This window comes from Rhincodon typus, chromosome 48 (genome assembly GCF_021869965.1).
Source record: "Rhincodon typus isolate 14 chromosome 48, sRhiTyp1.1, whole genome shotgun sequence".
Taxonomy (NCBI): Eukaryota; Metazoa; Chordata; class Chondrichthyes; order Orectolobiformes; family Rhincodontidae; genus Rhincodon; species Rhincodon typus.
This window is the reverse complement of record NC_063379.1, coordinates 6,887,469-6,904,534: the sequence shown is the minus strand read 5'-3', so window position 1 is coordinate 6,904,534 and position 17,066 is coordinate 6,887,469.

The window sequence follows — 17,066 nt, the reverse complement described above, 5'->3', positions numbered from 1 at the left end:
ACACAGTCTCTCTCCATCTCTCTCTCTCACACACACACAGTCTCTCTATATATCTCTCTCACACACACACATAGTCTTTCTCCATTTCTGTCTCACACAGACACACAAACATACACACACACACACACACACACACACAAGGGTACGTATACACACACACACAAGGGTACACACACACACACACACAAGCGTACACACACACACACAAGTGTACATACACACACACACACAAGCGTACACACACACACACACACACACACAAGGGTACACACACACACACACATAGACATATGCAGACACACACATACACATACATGGACACATACACCTACATGCACACGGACAGACATGTACACACACACACAAACATACAAAGACACGCGCAGACACAAACACAGACACGCGCAGACACAAACACACACACGCAGACACATGCACACATGGACACACATATACACATGGATACATACACACACACGGACACAGACACACATACACACGCGCGCACACACACACACATGGACACAGACACACATGGACACGGACACGGACGCATGCACGGACACACACACACAAGATACACACACACAGACACGCGCACACATGGATGGACACGACAGGCGCGCGCACACGCACACACACACACACACACATATACATAGACACACACTGTGGGGACCAGAGAACATCCTGGGAAGGTGAGCAAGGAAAGACCTACCTCGGGTATTTGCAGCAATAAGTAAGGGTAAGTGTTTAATAAATTTTCTTAAACAGCTTAACTGGGTGATGGAGATGTTTAAGTGCTGCACTTGTGAGATATGAGAGATCCTTTCCAGTGTCTTGGACAATGACATCTGCAGGAAGTGCACCCAAATACAGCTCCTCACAGAGTGCATGGATAGGTTGGAGCAGCAATTGGATGCACTTAGGAGCATGAAGGTGGTGGAAAGCATAATAGACAGGAGTTTTAGAGTTGTGGTGACACCCAAGGTGCAGGCAGATAGATGGGTAGCCGCTAGAAGGGGCAGGCAGCCAGTGCAGGAATCCCCTGTGGTTGTCCCCCTCTCTAACAAGTACACCGTTTTGGATACTGTGGGGAAGATGACCTATCAGGGGGGAACAGCGGCAGCAGCCAGACTGGTGGCACCACAACTAGCTCTGTTCTTAAGAAGGGAAGGACTAGAGCAGTAGTTATAGGGGACTCTATAGTTAGGGGTCCACTGGGTGCTTCTGTGGATGTAAAAGAGACTCCATGATGATGTGTTGCCTCACTGGTGCCAGGGTCCAGGATGTCTCTGAATGGGCAGAAAGTGTTCTGAAGGGAAAGGGTGAACAGCCAGAGGTCATGGTGTATAATGGTACTAACGACATAGGTAGGATGATTGACGAGGTCCTGCAGCAGCAGTTCAGGGAGTTAGAAAGAAAGTTAAAAAGCAGGACCTCCAAGGTTGTAATCTCGGGATTACTCCCCGTGCCACGTGCCAGTGAGGCGAGAAATAGGAAGATAGGAAGAAGCTCAACACATGGCTAAACAGATGGTGTAAGAGGGAGGGTTTCAGATATCTGGACCATTGGGACCTCTTCCGGGGCAGGTGGGACCTGTACAAGAAGGACAGGTTGCATCTAAACCGAAGGGCACAAATATTCTGGCTGGGAGGTTTGCTTGTGTCACTCGGGAGGATTTAAACTAGTTTGGTGGGGGGGGGAGGTGGGAACCAAAGCAAAGGTGAATTGATTGAAAGGGAACTAGAAAATAGGGCCAGTGAGGCTCAGAGGAAGAGCAGGCAGGGTGTGGTTGCTGATCAAACTGGGTCTGGTGGACTGAAGTGCATCTGTTTCAATACGAGAAGTGTAACAGATAAGGCAGATGAACTTAGAGCTTGGTTTAGTACTTGAAACTATGATGTTGTTGCTATTACAGAGACTTGGTTAAGGGAGGGACAGGACTGGCAGCTTAACATTCCAGGATACAGATGTTTCAGGCGGGATAGAGGGGGATATAAAAGGGGTGGGGGAGTTGCACTACTTGTTAAGGAGAATAACACAGCTGTACTGTGGGAGTACACCTCGGATGGCTCATACATCAAGACAATATGGGTAGAGCTCAGGAACAGGAAGGGTGCAATCTCAATGTTTGGGGTTTACTATAGGCCTCCCAACAGCCAGAAGGAGACAGAAGAACAGATATGTAGGCAGATTTTGGCAAGATGTAAAAGTAACAGGGTTGTTGTCGTGGGTGATTTTAACTTCCCATATATTGACTGGGACTGACTGGTGCTTTGGATGCAGATGGGGCAGAGTTTGTAAGGAGCATCCAGGAGGGTTTCTTGAAACAGTATGTAGATAGTCTAACTTGGAAAGGGGCCATACTGGACCTAGTAATGGGGAATGAGCCTGACCAGGTGTTCGATGTCTCAGTAGGGGAGCAGCTTGGGAACAGTGATCACAAATCAGTAAGCTTTAAGGTACGGATGGATAAAGATAAGCGTAGTTGTCAGGTGAAGTTGCTAAATTGGAGGAAGAGTAATTACAACAATATTCAGCAGGAACTGAAGAATGTAGATTGGAGGCAGATGTTTGAGGGCAAATTAACATCTGGTATGTGGGAGGCTTTGAAGTGTAAGTTGATAGGAACTCAAGACAGTGCATTCCTGTAAGGATGAAGGATAAGTATGGCAAGTTTAGGGAAACGTGGATAACGAGATATTGTGAGCCGAGTCAAAAAGAAAAAGGAAGCACTTGTCAAGGCTAGGAGGCTGGGAACACATGAAGCAAAGGTGGAATACAAGGAAAGTCAAAAGAAATTTAAGCAAGGAGTCAGGAGGACTAAAAGGGTCATGAAAAGTCATTGGCCAACAGAATTAAGGAAAATCCCAAGGCTTTTTATACATATATAGAGAGCAAGAGGGTAGCCAGGGAGAGGGTTGGCCCACTCAAGGACAGGGAAGGGAATTTATGTGTGGAGCCAGAGGAAATGGGTGAGATATTAAATGAGTACTTTGCGTCAGTATTCACCATAGAGAAGGACTTGGTGGATGTTGAGTCTGGGGAAGGGTGTGTGGACACTTTGAGTCATGTTGAGATCAAAAGAGAGGAGGTATTGGGGGGATTTGGCAACATTTAGGTAGACAAGTCCCCAGGACCTTACGGGATATACCCCAGAATACTGAGAGGGGCAAGGGAGGAAATTGCTGGGGGCTTGAGAGAAATCTTTGTATTCTCACTGGCTACAGGGGGAGGTCCCAGAGAATGGGAGAGTAGCTCATGCTGTTCCTATGTTTAAGAAGGGTGGCAGGGACAATCCAGCTAATTACAGGCCAGTGAGTCTTCCATCAGAGGGAGGGAAATTATTGGAGAGAATTCTTCGAGACAGGATTTACTTTCACTTGGAAATAAGTGGGCTTATCAGCGAGAGGCAACATGGTTTTGTGAAGGGGAGGTTGTTTCTCACAAAATTGATTGAGTTTTTTGAGGAAGTGACAAAGATGATTGATGAGGGTAGGGCAGTGGATGTTGTCTACATGGACTTCAGTAGGCCTTTGACAAGGTCTCTCATGGCAGACTGGTACAGAAGGTAAAGTTGCATGTGGTCAGAGGTGAGCTTGCAAGATGGATAAAAAAAGACTGTCTCGGTAATAGAAGACAGAGAGTAGCTGTGGAAAGGTACGTTTCTGAATGGAGGGCTGTGGCTAGTGGCATTCCTCAGAGATCAGTGTTGGGACCTTTGCTATTTGTAATATGTATAAATGATTTGGAGGAAAATGTAACTGGTCTGCTTAGTAAGTTTGCGGATGACACGAAGGTTGGTGGAATTGTGGATAGCGATGAGGACCGTCAGAGGATATAGATCGGTTGGTGACTTGGGCAGAGAGATAGCAGGTGGAATTTAATTTGTAAAAATGTGAGGTAATACATTTCAGAAGGCCTAATCCAGATGGAAAATATACTGTAAATGGCAGAACCCTTAAAAGTACTGATAGGCAGAGGGATCTAGGTGTACAAGTAAACAGGTCACTGAAGGTGGCAATGCAGTTGGAGAGGGTAGTGAACAAAGCATACAGTATGCTTGCCTTCATCAGCTAGGGTATTGAGTTTAAAAATTGTCAGGTAATGTTGCAGCTTTATAGAACCTTACTTAGGCTGCATTTGGAATATTGTGTTTAGTTCTGGTTGCCACACTACTGGAAAGCTTTGGAGAGGGTACAGAAAAGATTTACCAGGATGTTGCCTGGTATGGTGGGCATTAGCTACGAGGAGAGGTTGGAGAAACGTGGGTTGTTCTCACTGGAATGACAGAGGTTGAGGGGGCAACCTGATAGAGGTCGACAAGATTATGAAGGGCATGGACAGACTGGACAGTCAGTAGCTTTTTCCCAGGGTGGAAGAGTCAGTTAGTAGGGGCCAGGGTTTTAAGGTGTGAGGGGCAAGGTTTAAAGGTCATGTACGAGGTGAGAATTGGTGGTGTCTCTTGATGGCTAGTTGGTGTTCGTGTATCCTCCGTATTGTCAGTTTTCTTCTGGTTTGGCCTATGTAGTGTTTCTCACAGTCCTTGCATGGTATTTTGTATATTACACTGGCTTTATTGATTTTGGGTACTGGTTGGCTTTTTACCTGAAGCCAGAAAAGAGACACAACCAATTCTCACTTGTCACACTACACAGGGACACAAATTTGACTGGAACAACATTCCATAATCTCAGAAATGCTGAAAAAGGGTCTAGGCCAGAAACGTCAGCCTTCCCATTTGTGAAGAAGGGTCTAGGCCCGAAACGTCAGCCTTCCCATTTCTGAAGAAGGGTCTAGGCCCAAAACGTCAGCCTTCCCATTTCTGAAGAAGGGTCTAGGCCTGAAATGTCAGCTTTCCTGCTCCTCTGATGCTGCTTGGCCTGCTGTGTTCATCCAGCAGGACACCTTGTTATCTCAGATTCTCCAGCATCTGCAGTTCCTACTATCTCAGGAGTAATACCAACCACCCCAGCAAACCGAGGCATATAAATAACAAATGGGACAGAACACCGACGCTTCACTGGAGGCGCACAGACACTGTTACCTAGCAGGGTGACAAAACATTGCAACCAAACCCATCAGCTCGGCGAGCATGTCTACAACCTCAGGAGAAGGCTATTCAGCCCCTTAAGTGGCACAACAGGCTCAACAAGATCATGGCTGATCTGGGACATAATTCCACACATCTGCATTTGGCCGATATCCCTCAGTAACAATGCTGAGCAAAAATTTGTGTGTTTCAGATTTAAACTGAATAGCTGTTACAGCATCCACTGCCATTTGTGGAAGAGAGTTCCAAATCGCCCCCATCCTTTGTGTGTAGAAGTGCTTCCTAACCTCAATGGTCCTGCCCTCATTCTCAGACTATGCTCCCTCTTTCTAGAATCCCCAATGAATGGAAATAGTTTATCCAGTTTGTCTTTTCTGGTTAATATCATGAAGGACTTCAGTCAGATCACTACTTAATCTTCAATGTTCGAGCAAAAACAGACCTCATTTGTGTAACAAAAACAGGAATTTCTCAGCATCTGCGGGAGAGAAAGCAGAGTTAACATTTCAGGTCCAGTGACCCTTCTTCAAAACTAACTTGCCTGATCTCTCCTCATACTTTCAAACCATATGAAACCAGAACAGATGACAGAACTCTGAGGTCAGAAAATGCTGCAGCAGCAGTGACCTTGCGAGTCTCTGTCATTGGAGAATTGTACCGAGAACGCTGCACAGTGAATTGCTGTCACTGTTCTGGTGTCTGGGTAAGGTTGGCCAGTCAGTGAGCTGGAGACGTTATTGTTCAAAAGGTAACACCAGAGAGCAGGTCAACAGCAGATTAAAACAGGTTCAATTCTAATAATGCCACACCAGGGATGCCAATAAAAGCAATGACAGTGTAGAACACCTCCTCCACTTGTTGAATTGATCGATGCATTTTTCTGTGCGAGGTGATCAGGTCCTTCAGACAGCTGACAAGCTCCTTGTTTGAAACTCTGAGCTGATGCATTCCCAGAGACATTGCCTTATACTGCGTGGAAGCTCCTTGGGGAGATCGAGGTTACAGCATTACTCGGCTTTGTTGCTGTTTTTCAAATTTCTCTAAATGAGCAAACTAATTACCATAACAAGCTTAATCCCAATTGTGAAGGAACTGCTCACTACATCATAACGAAATAACAAAAACAGAATCTGCAATCTGCCAGCAATAACACTGTCCACTCAAACACCATGAGCCCGATCCTGAGATCACAAATTATTTCAGCCAATGCTGCCTAGGGGCAGTTTATTCCATTTGTGAAAATATGTCTCAGAGCTGTCTTTCTGCACTCTAGGGTAGAAGCTGCCCTCTTTGAACAAGAACAAATATTTCTCACACACTGAATGTGTGCATTGCTGCCGAGGTCAGCATTATTCCCCATTCCCCATTTCCCAGGATCTGGAGTCACATGAGGGACCAAGTGAAGAGAATATCCCACCTTTCCTGGGCGAAGGGAACTCCATGAACAAGATGGGCTTCCAACAATGGAGACATAAATGAGCATTTTAATTCCAAATTGGGATGGAATTTGAACTTCAGCACCTGCTGGGGTGGTTTCGAACCCACACCCACAGAACATTAGCCTCAAGTTCACAACAGTAGCCCAGTGATAATATCACCATGCCACTGTCTGTACGGCTTGGAATTATGTTTTGTAACAGTAAACAGATTCACTTTCTGCATTTAACCAAAGCCAGATTCAGGCAATCATCTAAACTGAATAAAAACACGTCAACAGGATGTAAATTCTCAAACCAACGCAGCTCATCTGAATACAAACCCATCCTATGAACAGACCTTTACACTTGTCCCAACAATAAAACTCACAACCGAATCTTCCCATCAGGCAGACGCACATCTGTCATCAAAACTGCATCTCCACATAATGCAGAACTTCTCTATGATGCAGACATTCTGTCACTGTCCACCCAGATATATCACTGACCTCACTACTTGTAGAATCCGAGAATCCTGACAGAGTGGAAGGAGGTCATTCAGCCCATCGGGTCACACTGACCCTCTGAAGAGTATCACAACCCCATACCCTATTCCTGTAATATTTCCTGTCCCATGGCGAGCCCCCACTAAGCCAGCATGACTCTGGATGTGCCCCATCCCGGTCAGTATTACTGAGTCAGTGAATTAAATACCATGTCCCTGTCCCGGTCAGTATGACTGAGTCAGCGAATGAAATACCGTGTCCCTGTCCCAGTCAGTATTACTGAGTCAGTGAATTAAATGCTGTATCCCTGTCCTGGTCAGTATTACTGAGTCAGTGAATTAAATACCATGTCCCTGCGCGCTCAGTATTACTAAGTCAGTGAATTAAATACCGTGTCCCCGTTCCGGTCATTATTACTGAATCAGTGAATTATAGACAGTGTCCCTGTAGTGGTCAAGCTTACTGAGCCAAGGAATTAATTACCGTGTCCCTCTCCCAGTCAGTATGACTGAATCAGTGAATTAAATACCGTTTCCCAGTTCCCGGTCAATTTTACTGAGACAGTGAAATAAGTACCGTGTCCCCATCGTGGTCAGTATGACTGAATCAGTGAATTAAATACCGTATCCCTATCCCAGTCAGTATTACTTAGTCAGTGAATTAAATACCATGTCCGTGTACCAGAGAATATTACTGAGTCAGTGAATTAAATACGGTGTCCGTGTACCAGAGAGTATTACTGAGTCAGTAAATTAAATACCATGTCCCTGTCCCAGTCAGTATTACTGAGTCTTTGAATTAAATATGTCTCCCGGTCCAGGTCAGTAATACTGAGTCAGTGAATTAAATATCATGTCCCTGTCGCGCTCTGTATTACTAAGTCAGTAAGTGAAATACTGTGTCCCCGCCCCGGTCAATGTCACTGAGTCAGTGAATTAAATACCATGACACTCTCCCGGTTAGTACTACTCAGTCAGTGAATTAAATACTGTATCCCAGTCCCAATCACGGTCAGCATTACTGTGGCAGTGAATTAAATACCGTGTCACCATCCCAGTCTGTATTACTAAGTCAGTGAATACTGTGTCACTTTCCCGGTCAGTATCACTGAGTCAGTGAACTAAATGCTGCGTACCCATCCTGGTCAGGAATGCTGAGTCAGTGAATTAAATACCCTGTCCCTGTCCCGGTCAGTATTACTGAGTCAGTGAATTAAATACCGTGTCCCAATTCCGGGCAATATTACGAAGACAGTAAAATAAATATCATGTCCCCGTCCCGGTCAGTATGACTGAATCAGTGAATTAAATACCGTATCCCCATCCCAGTTAGTATTACTGTGTCAGTGAATTAAATACCGTGTCACCATCCCAGTCAGTATTACCTAGTCAGTGAAGTAAATACTGTGTCCCCATCCCGGTCAGTATTACTGTGCCAGTGAATCAAATACCATGTCCCCATCCTGGCCAGTATTACTGAGTCAGCGAATGAAATGCTGTGTCCCTGTCCTGGTCATTATGACTGAGTATTGATCACTGTATTCCTGTCCCAATCAGTATTACTGAGTCAGTGAATTAAATACAATGTCCCTGTCGCGCTCAGTATTACTAAGTCGGTAAATTAAATACTGTGTCCCCATCCCAATCAGTATAACTGAGCCAGTGAGTTAAACATCATGTCCTCGTCCCAGTCAGTAACACTGAGTCAGTGAATTAAACACCGTGACACCTTCCCAGTTAATATTACTGTGTCTGTGAATTAAATACTGTATCTCAGTCCCCATCCCGGTCTGTATTATTGAACCAGTGAATTAAATACCGTTTCCCTGTCCCGCTCAGTATCATTGAGTCAGTGAATTAAATACCATGTCTGTCTACCAGAGCATATTACTGAGTCAGTGACTTAAATACCGTGTCCATGTACCAGAGAGTATTACTCAGTCAGTAAATTAAATACTGTGTCCCTGTCCCGGTCAATATTACTGAGGCAGTGAATTAAATATCATTCCCCTGTCCCAGTCAGCATTACTGAGTCTCTGCATGAAATACTGTGTCCCTGTCCTGGTCAGTGTTACTGAGGAAGTGAATTAAATACCGTGTCCCTGTCCTGGTCAGTGTTACTGAATCAGTGAATTAAATACTGTGTCTGTGTACCAGAGAGTATTACTGAGTCAGTAAACTAAATACTGTGTCCCTGTCCCGGTCAGTGTTACTGAGGAAGTGAATTAAATACCGTGTCCCTGTCCCGGTCAGTGTTACTGAGTCAGTGAATTAAATACCGTTTCCCAGTTCCGGTCAATATTACTGAGACTGTGAAATAAATACCGTGTCCCCGTCCCTGTCAGTATGACTGAAACAGTAAATTAAATACTGTGTCCGTGTACCAGAGAGTATTACTGAGTCAGTAAATTAAATACTGTGTCCCTGTCCCAGTCAATATTACTGAGGCAGTGAATTAAATATCGTTCCCCCATCCCAGTCAGCATTACTGAGTCTCTGCATTAAATACTGTGTCCCTGTCCCGGTCAGTATTACTGAGGAAGTGAATTAAATAGCTGTCTCTGACCCGTTCAGGATTACTTAGTCAGTAAATTAAATACTGTGTCCCTGTGGCAGAAAGTATTATCGAGTCAGTGAATTCATTACTGAGTCAGTGAATTAATTCCCATGCCCCTGTCCCGGTGAGTATGACTGAGTTAGTGAATTAAAGACCGTGTCCCCGTCCTGATCAGTATAACTAAGTCTATGAATTAAATACCGTGTCCCTGTCCCGGTCAGTATTACTGAGTCAGTGAATTATATACCGTGGCCATGTCCTGGTCACTATTACTGATTCAGTGAATTAAAGACAGTGTCCCTGTCCGAGTCAATTAATTAATTACCTTGTCCCCGTCAGTCAGTATTGCTGAATCAGTGAATTAAATACCATGTCCCTATACCAGACAGTATTGCTGAGTCATTGAATTAAATACAGTGCCCCCGTCCCAGTCAATATTACCGAGTTAGTGAATTAATTCCCATGCCCCTCTCCCGGTGAGTATTACTGAGACAGCGAATTAAGTTCTGTGTCCCTGTCCCAGTCAGTATTACTGAGTTGGTGAATTAAATACGTGTCCCTGTCTCGGTCAGGATTACTGAGTCAGTGAGTTAAATACCGTGTCCTTATCCTGGTCATTATTGTTGAGTCAGTGAATTAAATACAGGGTCCGTGTCGCGGTCAGTATTACTGAACCAGTGAATTAATTAGTGTCCCCATCCCGGTCAGTATTACTGAGTCAGTGAATTAAATACCATGTCCCTGTCCAGGCCAGTATTACTGAGTCAGTGAAGTAAATACCGTGTCCCCATACCAGTCAGTATTAATGAGTCAGTAAATTAAATGCTGTGTCCCTGTCCCGGACAGTATTACTGAGTCTTTGAAATAAATACGAGTTCCCGTCCAGGTCAGTATTTCTGAGTGAGTTAATTAAATACCGTGTCCCCGTACCAGTCAGTATTACTGAGTCAGTGAATTAAATACTGTGTTCCTGTCCTGGTAAGTATTACTGAGTCAGTGAATTAAGTACCGCGTCGGTCTACCAGAGAGTATGATTGAGTCAGTGAATTAAATACCGTGTCCCGGTACCGGTCAGTATCACAGAGTCAGCAAATTAAATACGGTATCTCCGTCCTGGTCAACATTATTGAGTCCGCTAAATAAATACCGTGTCCATGTCCCGGTTAGTAATACTGTGCCAGTGAATTAAATACCTTGTCACCGTCCTGGTCAGTATTACTGAGTCAGCGAATGAAATACTGTGTCCCTGTCCCTGTCAGTATTACTGAGTCAGGGAATTAAACACTGTATCCCCGTCCCGGTCAGTAGGACTGAGTCAGTGAATTAAATATCATGTCCCTGTCGCGTTCAGTATTACTATATCAGTAAGTGAAATCCTGTGTCCCCGCCCCGGTCAATATAACTGAGTCACTGAATTAAATACCGTGACACTCTCCCGGTTAGAATCACTCAGTCAGTGAAATAAATACTGTATCCCAGTCTCAATCCCAGTCAGTATTACTGTGTCCGTGAATTAAATACCGCGTCACCATCCCAGTCAGTATTACTTAGTCTGTGAAATAAATATTGTGTCCCCATCCCGGTCAGCATTACTGAGTCAGTCGTGGTCAGTAATAGTGAGTCAGTGAATGAAATACCATGTCTCTGTCATGCTCGGTATTATTAAGTCAGTAAATTAAATACCGTCCCTCCGTCCTAGTCAGTATAACTGAGTCAGTGAATTAAATACCGTGACAATCTCCCAGTTGGTATTACTGAGACAGTGAATTAAATCCTTTATACCAGTCCCAATCCCGGTCAATATTACTGAGTCTTTGCATTAAATACTGTGTCCCTGTCCCGGTCAGTATTACTGAGTCAATGAATTAAATACTGTGTATCTGTCACGCTCAGTATTACAGAGTCAGTGAATTAAATACCGTGTCCCTGTCCCGGTCAGTATTACTGAGTCAGTGAATTAAATGCCGTGTCCCTGTACCAGACAGTATTGCTGAGTCAGTGAATTAAATACAGTGCCCCTGTCCCAGTCAATATTACTGTGTCAGCAAAGTAAATACGGTGCCCCTGTGCCGGTCAGTATCACTGAGTCAGTGAATTACATACCGTGTCCCTGTCCTGGTCAGTATTATTGAGTCTTTGAATTAAATATGTGTCCCTGTACCAGACAGTATTACTGAGTCAATGAATTAAATACCGTGTCTCCGTTCCGGTCAATATTACGTACTCAGTGAATTAAATACGTGTCCCTGTCCCGGTCAGTATAACTAAGTCAGTGAATTAAATACCATGTCCCTGTCCTGGTCAGTATTACTGACTCAGTGAATTATATACCATGGCCGTGTACTGGTCAATATTACTGAGTCAGTGAATTAAAGAGTGTGTCCCTGTCCGAGTCAATTTTACAGAGTTAGTGAATTAAAGACCGTGTCCCTGTACCAGACAGTATTGCTGAGTCAATGAATTAAATACTGTGTCCCTGTACCAGACAGTATTGCTGAGTCAGTGAATTAAATACTGTGTCCCTGTACCAGACAGTATTGCTGAGTCAGTGAATTAAATACTTTGCTCCCGTCCCAGTCAATATCACTGAGTCAGTGAATTAATTCCCATGTCCCTTTCCCAGTCAGTATGACTGAGTCAGTGAATTAAATACCGTGTCCCTTTCCCGGTCAATACAACTGAGTCAGTGAATTAAATACCATGTCCCCGTCCCGCTCAATATTACTGAGTCAGTGAATTAAATACCATGTCCCTTTCCCGGTCAGTATGACTGAGTCAGTGAATTAAATACCGTGTCCCCATCCCAGTCAGTATTACTGAGTCAGTGAGTTAAATACCTGTCCCTGACCCGGTCAGGATTACTCAGTCAGTAAATTAAATACTGTGTCCCTGTAGCAGAAAGTATTATCGAGTCAGTGAAATAATTACTGGGTACCCATCCCGGTCAGTATTACTGAGTCAGTGAATTAATTCCCATGCCCCTGTCCCGATGAGTATTACCAAGACAGAGAATTAAATACCGTGTCCCCGACCCGGTCAATATTACTGAGTCAGTGAATTAAATACGGTGTCCCTGTCCCTGTCAGTACTACTGAGTCAGTAAATTAAGTTCCATGTACATACCCTGGTCAATATTACTGAGTCAATGAATTAAATACCATGTCCATGTCCCGGTCAATGTTACTGAGTCAGCGAATTGCATACTGTGTCCCCGTCCCACTCAGTATTACTGAGTCAGTGAATTCAATATGTGTGCCTGTTCTGGTCAGTATTACTGAGCCAGTGAATTAATTACCATGTCCTCATCCGAGTCAGTATTACTGAGTCATTGAATTAAATACCATGTCCCCGTCCAGGTCAGTATTACTGAGTCAGTGAATTAAATACTGTGTCCCCGTACCAGTCACTATTAATGAGCCAGTAAATTAAATACCGTGTCCCTATCCCGGACAGTATTACTGAGTCTTTGAAATAAATACATGTCCCTGTCCAGGTCAGTATTTCTGAGTGAGTGAAATAAATAGTGTCCCCATACCAGTCAGTATTAATGAGTCAGTAAATTAAATACCGGGTCCCTGTCCCGGACAGTATTACTGAGTCTTTGAAATAAATACATGTCCCCGTCCAGGTCAGTATTACTGTGTCTTTGAAATAAATACATGTCCCCGTCCAGGTTAGTATTTCTGAGTGAGTGAAATAAATACCGTGTCCGTGTTCTGGTCAGTATTACTGAGGCAATGAATTAAATACGTGCCCCTGTCTGGGTCAGTATTACTGAGTCAGTGAATTAAATACAGTGTTCCTGTCCTGGTCAGTATTACAGAGTCAGTGAATGAAATATCGTGTTCCACTTCCGAACACTATTACTGAATCAATGAATTAAATACCATTTCCCCGTCCTGGTCATTACGACTGAGTCAGTGAATTAAATACCGTGTCTGTGTACCAGAGAGTATGACTGAGTCACTGAATTAATTACGTTGTCCCGGTCCCGATTAGTATTACTGTGCTAGTGAATTAAATACCGTGTCCCCATTCTGGTCAGTATTACTAAGTCTGGGAATTAAATACCTTGTCTGTGTTCTGGTCAATATTACTGAGTAAGTGAACGATATACCGTGTCCCTGTCCTGGTTGTACTACCAACTCAGTGAATTAAATTCCATGTCCCCGTCGCAGTCAGTATTACTGAGTCAGCAACTTAAATACAGTGTCCCTGAACCAGTCAGTATTAATGAGTCAGCTAATTACACACCGTGTTCCTGTCCCGCTCGGTATTACTGAGTCTTTGAATTAAATACATGTCCCCGTCCAGGTGAGTATAACTGAGTGAGTGAATTAAATACCGTGTCCCCGTACCAGTCAGTATTAATGAGTCAGTAAATTAAATACCGGGTCCCTGTCCCGGACAGTATTACTGAGTCTTTGAAATGAATACATGTCCCCGTCCAGGTCAGTATTTCTGAGTGAGTGAAATAAACACCGTATCCCCATCCTGATAAGTATAAATGAGTCAGGGAATTAAATAGCGTGTCCGTGTTCTGGTCAGTATTACTGAGGCAATGAATTAAATACCATGTCCCCGTCCCGGTCAGTATTACTGAGTCTTTGAATTAAATACGTGCCCCTGTCTGGGTCAGTATTACTGAGTCAGTGAATTAAATATAGTGTTCCTGTCCTGGTCAGTATTACAGAGTCAGTGAATGAAATATCGTGTCCCACTTCCAATCAATATTACTGAATCAGTGAATTAAATACCGTTTCCCCATCCTGGTCATTACGACTGAGTCAGTGAATGAAATACCGTATCTGTGTACCAGAGAGTATGACTGAGTCACTGAATTAACTACCTGGTCCCGGTCCCGATTAGTATTACTGGGCTAGTGAATTAAATATCGTGTCCCCATCCTGGTCAGTGTTACTGAGTCTTTGAATTAAATACCTGTCCCCGTCCAGGTCAGTATTACTGAATCACTGAATTAAATACCGTGTCCCCATCCTGGTCAGTATTACTAAGTCTGGGAATTAAATACCTTGTCTGTGTTCTGGTCAATATTACTGAGTCAGTGAACGATATACCGTGTCCCTGTCCTGGTTGTACTACTGACTCAGTGAATTAAATTCCATGTCCCCGTCACAGTCAGTATTACTGAGTCAGCAAATTAAATACGGTGTCCCTGAGCCAGTCAGTATTAATGAGTCAGCTAATTATACACCGTGTCCCTGTCCCGCTCGGTATTACTGAGTCTTTGAATTAAATACATGTCCCCGTCCAGGTGAGCATGACTGAGTGAGTGAATTAAATACCGTGTCCCCATCCCGGTCAGTATTACTGAGTCAGGGAATTAAATACCATGTCCGTGTTCTGATCAATATTACTGAGTCAGTGAACGATATACCGTGTCCCTGTCCCAGTTGTACTACTGAGTCAGTGAATTAAATTCCGTGTCTGCGTTCCAGTCAGTATTACTGAGTCAGTGAATTAAATGCTGTGTCCCTGTCCTGGTCTGCATTACTGAGTCTGCTAATTAAATACCGTGTCCATGTCCCGTTTAGTATTCCTGTGCTAATGAATTAAATACTGTGTCCCCATCCCGGTCAGTGTTACTGAGCCCGTGAATTAAACACCGTGTCCCCATCCCGGTCAGTGTTACTGAGTCAGCGAATTAAATACTGTCTCCCCATCCCGGTCAGTATTACTGAGTCGGTGAATTAAATACCATGTCCCGGTCATGCTCAGTATTACTAAGTCAGTAAGTTATACACCGTGTCCCCGTAACAGCCAGTATTATTGAGTCAGTGAATTAAATACCATGTGTCCGTCCGGGTCAGTATGAATGAATCTTTGAATCAATTACGTGTCTCTGTCCCGGTCAGTCCTATTGAGTTAGTGAATTAAATATTGTGTCCCTGTAGCGGAACGGATTACTAGGTCAGTGACTTAATTACCGTGTTCCCATCCCGGTAGGTATTACTGAGTCGGGAATTAAATTCCGTGTCTGCGTTCCAGTCAGTATAACTAAGTCAGTGAATTAAATACCATGTCCCTGTCCTGGTCAGTATTACTGACTCAGTGAATGAGATAACGTGGCCGTGTCATGGTCACTATTACTGAGTCAGTGAATTAAAGAGTGTGTCCCTGTCCGAGTCAATTTTGCTGAGTCACTGAATTCAGTACCGTGTCCCCGTCCCCGTCAGCATTACTGAGTCAGTGAGTTAAACACCGTGTCCCTGTCTCGGTCAGGATCACTCAGTCAGTGAATTAAATACTGTGTTCCTGTAGCGGAAAGTATTACTGAGTCAGTGAATTAAATACCGTCACCCCGTACCGGTCAGCATTACTGATTCAGTGAATTAAATACTGTGTATCCGTCGTGCTCAGTATGACAGAGTCAGTGAATTAAATACCGCGTCCGTGTTCAAGAGAGTATTACTGAGTCAGGGAAGTAAATACCATGTCCCTGTCCAGGTCAGTATAGCTGAGTCATCTAAGTAAATACCATGTCCATATACCTGTTAGCATTACTGAGACAGTGAATTAAATACCGTGTTGCCGTCCCGGTCAGTATTACTGAGCCAGGGAATTAAATACCACGTTCCTGTCCTGGTCACTATTACTAAGTCAGTGAATTAAATACCGTGTCCCCGAAACAGTCAGTATTAATGAGTCAGTAAATTAAACACCGTGTCCCCATCCAGGTCAGTATTACTGAGTGAGTGAATTAAATACAGAGTCCCCCTCCCAGTCAGTATTACTGATTCTGTGAATTAAATACTGCGTCCATGTCCCCGTCAGCATTACTGAGACTGAGAATTAATATGCGCCCCTGTCCAGGTCAATATTACTGAGTCAGTGAATTAAATACTGTGTTCCTGTCCTGGTCAGTATTACTGAGTCAGTGAATTAAATACCGTTTCACCCTTCCCGTCAACATGACTGAGTCAGTGAATTAAATACCGTGTCCCCATCCTGGTCAGCATTACTGAGTCAGCGAATTAAATACTGTGTCCCTGTCCCGGTCTGCATTACTGAGTCAGTGAATTAAATACCGAGTCCATGTCCCGGTTAGTAATCCTGTGCCAGTGAATTAAATACCGTGTCCATGTACCAGAGAGTATTACTGAGTCAGTAAATTAAATACCGTGTCGCTGTCCCGGTCAGTATTACTGAGTCTTTGAATTAAATATGTGTCCCCATCCAGGTCAGTATTACTGAGTCAGTGAATTAAATACCGTGTTCCTGTCCTGGTCAGTATTACTCAGTCAGTGAATTAAATACCATGTCCCACTGTCAATCAATATTACTGAGTCAGTGAATTAAATACCGTTTCATCGTCCCAGTCAGTATGACTGAGTCACTGAATTAAATATGTGTCCCCGTCCAGGTCAGTATTACTGAGTTAGTGAATTAAATTACGTCTACATGTCCCGGTCAGCATTACTGAAGCAGCAAATGAAATAATGTGTCCCTGACCCGTCTCCGTCAGTATTATTGTGTCTGTGAATTAACCACAGTATCCCTGTCCAGGTCAGT